The 6,000-nt window shown below is 46.2% G+C and overlaps 1 protein-coding gene across 3 annotated transcripts in view; it reads left to right on the top strand.

Annotated features, from left to right (window-relative positions):
- The first annotated feature begins 4,166 nt into the window (after positions 1 to 4,166).
- The window catches only part of Crot (carnitine O-octanoyltransferase), a 63,359-nt gene continuing 61,525 nt past the window's right edge, over positions 4,167 to 6,000 (top strand). Inside the window, exon 1 of one of the 3 annotated variants that reach the window (XM_063237113.1) lies at positions 4,167 to 4,486. The gene's annotated coding sequence lies outside the window, so the exon portion shown is untranslated. Of the gene's footprint in view, positions 4,487 to 4,621; positions 4,750 to 6,000 lie in introns of those variants that run through there. The other 2 variants (XM_063237121.1, XM_063237105.1) reach the window with 2 other exon arrangements.

Genomic DNA, 6,000 nt, shown 5'->3' with positions numbered 1-6,000 from the left:
AAGAAATCAAAGTGGGCTCAAATAGACAACTTAATGTTGAACCTCATGCTGCTAGAAAAAAGAAGAGCTCAGTGGATACATACTTGCCTAGGGTATGCAAGACCCTGGTTCCTTCCGAGCACCACACAGGCATGCAGACACACACACAGAAAGTCAGAGGTGCTGACAGAGAGAGAGTGCATCCTCCAGCAGCCTCTCCACTTGGCTGTCAGAAGTGCAGGAGTCATGGGCCTTTAGCTGCCACGTTCATCTCTTCATTCACAGTCAGTATTAATTGCAAAAAGAGAACAGGGATGCTGATTCATTTATCTCCATTTTTAGCTCATGTTTTGTTATTTTTGTTATGCTCCTCAGTCCCACAACTAAAAGTAGCCCATCATTCTTGTAGTGAGAACCTGCTTCAGTGTGCAATGAAGTGGGCCGAACCTTTTCTGGCCAAATCAGTGACTCAAACCTTGTGGCATGTGGCTGCTTTTCATGGGCACACAGAGAAAGATGCAGAAACACAGTGACAGGAGCTTCACTTTGCAAGGTCTTCTCGTCCTTTGCTCGTGACCCAGGACAGGGATTTTCTCACATACAAGAAGCAATCTGGTTTCTTTAATTTTAATGCATGACATGATTATTTTGCATGTTTTTCTAGGTTCCCTAAGAAAGTAATGTGTGGTAATTAATTATGTTCTAAGTCACCTGAAAACTGCCTACTTTCCTTATAAAGTGGGTTTTATTAGCTATTTACAAATGGTAGAATTCAGTGTTATTGCAAATGTTTTATGTTTGTTTTTTAATATATGCAGTCTTTGGCTTAAAGAGAAGCAACTTCGATCTGCCCAGCAAGTTTAACTACCAGCCCCTCTGTCTTTTGATAAGAAAAAAATTCGTGCTTCAGTTGATTTCTTTTTCACTTTTTTTCTGGGCATATTAGCAGCTGGTCATGAGCTCCTTTTTATCCTTATTATCAGAACAGCCACACAAGACCTTCCTCACCACTGGGCAACATACTTACTATACTTGAATGTCATGCTGGAAATACGCTGCGGTCCTTTTGATGTAACAACTCTCCTGGACTGAAGAAAGCTCTCAAGAAAAATGCCACGTGAACATTGGAGTGACAGCTATGGCACTATAAATAATTTCTAACTTTAGTCTTGTGTTTTGACATAGATTTATTGATAATACTTCTTAAACACTATTATAAATGAAGTAAATTTTTTCCAAGAGACAAAACAGGATTGGTTACCATTTTGCTGGAGCTATGCTGAGATTATTTTGTTGTTGTTTTTCCAGACAGGGTCTCATTACGTAGTCTAGGCTGGCTTTGAATGCACTCTGTTGCCCGGGCTGGCCCTGCCTCAGCCTCTCAAGAGTTAAGATTACATATATGTGCCACCATGCTCAGCTCAGACTGTTTCCTTTATGATTTGGCTGCAGTGAAACCTGGGACTTTTGATTATTAATTCTACAGAATTAATACAGAATGTGGCAAAAAATGGTATAGGTGCAGATTTCTCAAAATAGGAAAGGAACATAGAACTAAGTAGGGATGAGCTGAAGCCATGTTGAAGGAATTTGCAGCAATCTGAAGGTACAGGGTACAGCATCTATTGAATAAAACCACAGGCTAAAGAAGATCAGGACAAGGACAAAACCTTCCTGTGAGGGGACCCAGAGAGCTCTGTAGCTTCACACCACTGTGGAGCTCGAAACTCAGCCCTGCCTGCTGACTTCGGTTTCAGCCCCTGGTTTCTTTGTTGGCCAGACCCAGCCACAGGAAAGAGCTTGGCTATCCTGCTCTAATTGTTACACACAGCATATGTGTGGGGAAGTGCTGCTGTGCCCTGTAATATGTATGGTGACTCTTTGTCAATTACCAATTAAAATATCCAGGAAATATTAAGGCAAAACCACCAACACCAGAAGAGTTTAGCATGTCAACCTGCAACATGATGCTCGGCCCACATCTAGGTACCTACTCACCATCAGCAAGCAGAGATGAGCAGAACCCTGTCCTGCTGCCGCATTACACGTCAGAGAAAGACAAAGTACTATGTTTTTCTGTTAGAAACTGTTTCATTTTTATGGCACTGAGGTTCAAACTCAGGGTGTTGTCACATTCCTGGTTCCTTTTTCTTTAATTTTTTCATTTTGAGACAGGGTCTCACTAAGTTGCCCAAGTTGGGCTGGAATTTGTAATCTTGCCTCAGCCTCCCAAAGTGCTGGGATTGCAGCAGTGTGCCACTATACCTGAAAAAATTTTACAAGGCCCTACCTCTAACACTAGATAAACAGATTTTCTAGCAAAATCAAATTTAGCCTTGAAATATGTATAATAATAGTGTGGAGCTTATGCTATCTCCTGCTGCAGGTAAACTCAGTAACTTTTCTTACAGTGGTTGTATTCTTTAAAATTCGGTGAACATTTTTATCTCAAATCTGAATCCTTTGCAAAAGTTTGGAAATAAAACTCACTTTATTTTCTTAGTATTTTTGTTTCAGAGTCACCCTTTCATATAAATAATTACTTTGTGGTCCAGAAACTCTGCCTATGGTAAACTTAGCGCAACAGAGATTATAACTTTGACTATAAAGTTGGCAAAAACCTTGGATATTTTATTTAAAAGATAACTTGGGAGAATCTGATATAGTAGATGTGATTTTTATCTGAAATGTATAAATCGTATTACATTTTTAAACTTCCACACTTAGCATATGCAGAAGGATTTGAGTTTGTAAACTGAATTTAAGAGAACTTAACCTACAAGAGTTGAACACTAGAAAAAATATCTTGTCTATGTCTCAACAAAGCACTGGCACAGTGTCTGCCTGGCAATGGCAAGGTCCCGAATTCAATTCCCGCTATAAAAAATGAAATAAAATAAAACAAAGCAAGAAAGAAAGAAAAAAGAAAGCAAGCCAGGTACCCTGTGTGGGCAGTGCTTTCGTTTAGCGGTGGAGCAAGTGCCTTTGGCGCTCTCAGGGTGGCATGGTGCCAAGGTGCAAGGCATGGCTTTATGTGATGGGGGTCGCGGCTTTCAAAGCACCGCTTCCAGACTGGAAGCTTCAGGATCTGGAACATGCGCGCTCCCTTGCATATTTCGGGTCCCATACCGTACCTGCGACATCCAAAACTTTAGGGGTATAGCGAGTGACTAGGAATTGGAGTACTTAAACTCTCCAAGTCTGAGAACCCCTGGCTTAAGGTAATTTAATTTTAAAAATTTTCAAAACCGGGGCTGGAGGTTTAGCTCAGCGGCATAAGCGCCTGCCTTGCAAGCAGGCAGTCGTGAGTTCGATCCCCGGTACCAGTAAAAAGAAAAAAAAAAAGTGTAAAAAAAAATTTCTAAAGGGGTTACTCATTCAGTGGAATTTAAACTGTTAGGAAAACATTAAGAATACTTGATCTTTATAAGGTTTGTACAATCGTTTTATTCATATGCGGATTTTTCACAGACCCAACATTTCAGTTCGATGTGGTGGTACACGTCTACAGTCTTAGCTATTTGGCAGGCTGAATCCTTAGCGAGACTCTGTGTCAAAAAATTAAAAAATGGTTGGGGTACCAAAACAAAAACAAAAAAGGATTTCCTTGTTGAAATTAGTTAAGAAAAAACTAGATTTTTGCTGGGCATAGTGGCACATGCCTGTAATCCTAGCATTCAAGAGTCTGAGGCAGAAAGATAGCCGTGGCTACATAGTGAGTTCAAGGCCAGCCTGACAGTGTTTCAATATATAAAGAAAGGAAAGAAAAACTACTTTTATTTATTTATTTATTTATTTATTTATTTATTTATTTTTTGCCAAGCAGGCGCTTACACCTCTGAGCTAAATCTCCAGCCCAGAAAAACTACTTTTTAAAGCTTTGAGTTTAATAACTTTTATATAGACATTCCTCGTTTAGTGACTGAGCTCCGTCCCCAGGACTACGTCGTTAGTTAAATGAATCTGCCTGTAAGTGAGGAATTGTACAGAGTGCGTGCATTACAATAGCTGCAACCGCGCCACAGTTAAAAGGAGGCCCTGGCCTGACGGCCTTGCCCTTACTCGTGCGTCCTGCGGGTGCCGGCTTCTTTGGCGTTGCTGTCGCGGCAGCTCTGCGCCAGGGAGACCCGGTCACTCCGCGGGGGACGGCGCGGTCGGAGGCCCGCCCCGGTGGCTGGCTGCAAGTCGCCCCCTTTCCGACGAGCCCCAGGGCCGCCTGGCGGGGCGGGTCCGCGTCCTGCCGCCCGGACTGTGTGGGGCGCAGCGCCCACGCCTGCCGCGAGGTGTCGCCAGGTCACAGTCCTGGGAGGGAAGCTCTGGGACCGCTTCAATCGGTTTCCTTTAAACCAGCAATCGCAGTTTCCTTGCCGCAGAGGTTAGGTTTTCAAAGTTGCTCTGAATAGCCTTTCTTGCTTTCACATTCGTGCCTTCCCCTGCAGGCTCTGAAATATGGGGCGCCGCTGGACGTCTCCAGGCGCAGGGCAGCACACTCTTTGCTTTCCTTCAGGTAAATCACCGCAGGGACTCGGAGTGTGGGGTGCGAAGGATAAGGTCAGCCAAGCTTTGCAGATGGGAAGCCGACTTCTAAGCTAGAGGGCGGGAGCCCAGCAACCTTCGCGGGAGCTACGGGGAAGCAGGAAGGGGCAGAGCCTCGCGGGACACACCCTCCCGCAGAGGGTTTTCTGCCCTGGGGGTCAGGGTTATCAGGAGCGCCCGCGTGACCTCTGCAGAGGTCCTCCAGGCGAGGCTGGATGAGCCCCGGGAGCTCAGGTAGGCTGTGTCCAAACTGAAAACAAACGACAGTAAGGGTTTCTCTGGGACCTGGCTTAGGTAACAGACCGTGGGGCACGCTCTGCTGCGGAAAGACACTGCGCAGGGCTTGGGAAGAGCTCGGGTGGGTCTCGTAACCGGGAGAGGAAGGCCCTCTCGCGAGGCCCCAGGGAGGTAGTTCTCTTGTTCCACGCAAGGCTGAGCCTCAGATGGTGGACAGACCAGGCCTGAGCCTGCAGGAGAAAGTGGTGTGTGTGCGTGTATGGTACTAGGAGAGAGCCTAGGGCTCTCACACAGGATAGGCAAACACTACTCAGCAGACTAAGTTAGACACGTAAGTGACTCACTTTCTCACCGGTTTTTGCTTTGTTTATTGCGATGAGATCTTACTATGTAGTCCTGGCCTGCCTTGAACTCACTATGTAACCTAGGCTGGACTCGAAGCTGGGACCCTCTCAGTCCTGAGTGTGGGATTATAGGCGTGGCAACCATGGGCCCCTGTGCCTGGCTCAAGTCGCTTTCTTAAGCTTTGCAATGAGGGATGTAGTCTTTTCTGCCTTTGAGCAGAATATACTGTGATGTCAGGAAGTGGTGGGTTTGGGGGTATGGAGAGAGAAAGTTGGGGTAGGGTGCACCCGTGTGGGTCACTGGGGCCTGGCCTGGCCCCTCTGTGTCCCTGCCAAGCTCTGGTTCCACTAAGGGCTGAACTACCTGGGTGAAGGCCTTGAACATGGAGCCAAAACCAACCTTTCCTTTGTCAAGTTTATCTTGGGTGTTTGGTGAGAGAAAGTGCCCAAGCAGTATGTCCCTCAGCACTTCAGGCCCCCAGGATAGTGGTATGGGCGTGGAAGGCAAGGTGCGCGATGCTTGTGCACCAGCACTGTGTGCCTGAACACTCCTGGACCCGGCAGACCAAGTCTCCACTTAGGGAGAGTTTGGTAATCCTAGGGCACTGAGAAGGCAGTCCTGGCAGGAGCCGAGGGTTGGCTGGAGTGAGGGTGCAGTTAGAGGTGGAAGAGGCCCAGAGAGGGTGACTGGGGAGAGAGAGGAAGAGGTGGCTGTTGACAGGTGATGATGACAGACCTCGTGGGGGCAGAATGTGAAGCAGAGAGAGAAACCAGGAGATCACGAGAAAAGAGAGGAGAAAAAATCATAAGGATGGTGGAAGAGTCCAGGAAGAAGGTACTGGGGCGACCAGGGCACTGCAGTCCTGCAACTCTGGGAATGACATAGGCTACTGGTGGCATTTGC

Source organism: Cavia porcellus, unplaced genomic scaffold (assembly GCF_034190915.1).
Source record: "Cavia porcellus strain 051 isolate PalLab524CR breed Dunkin Hartley unplaced genomic scaffold, mCavPor4.1 scaffold_2, whole genome shotgun sequence".
NCBI classification, from domain to species: domain Eukaryota; kingdom Metazoa; phylum Chordata; class Mammalia; order Rodentia; family Caviidae; genus Cavia; species Cavia porcellus.
Note: the sequence above shows the minus strand (reverse complement) of the source record. Positions and strands in the feature narration are given on the sequence as shown.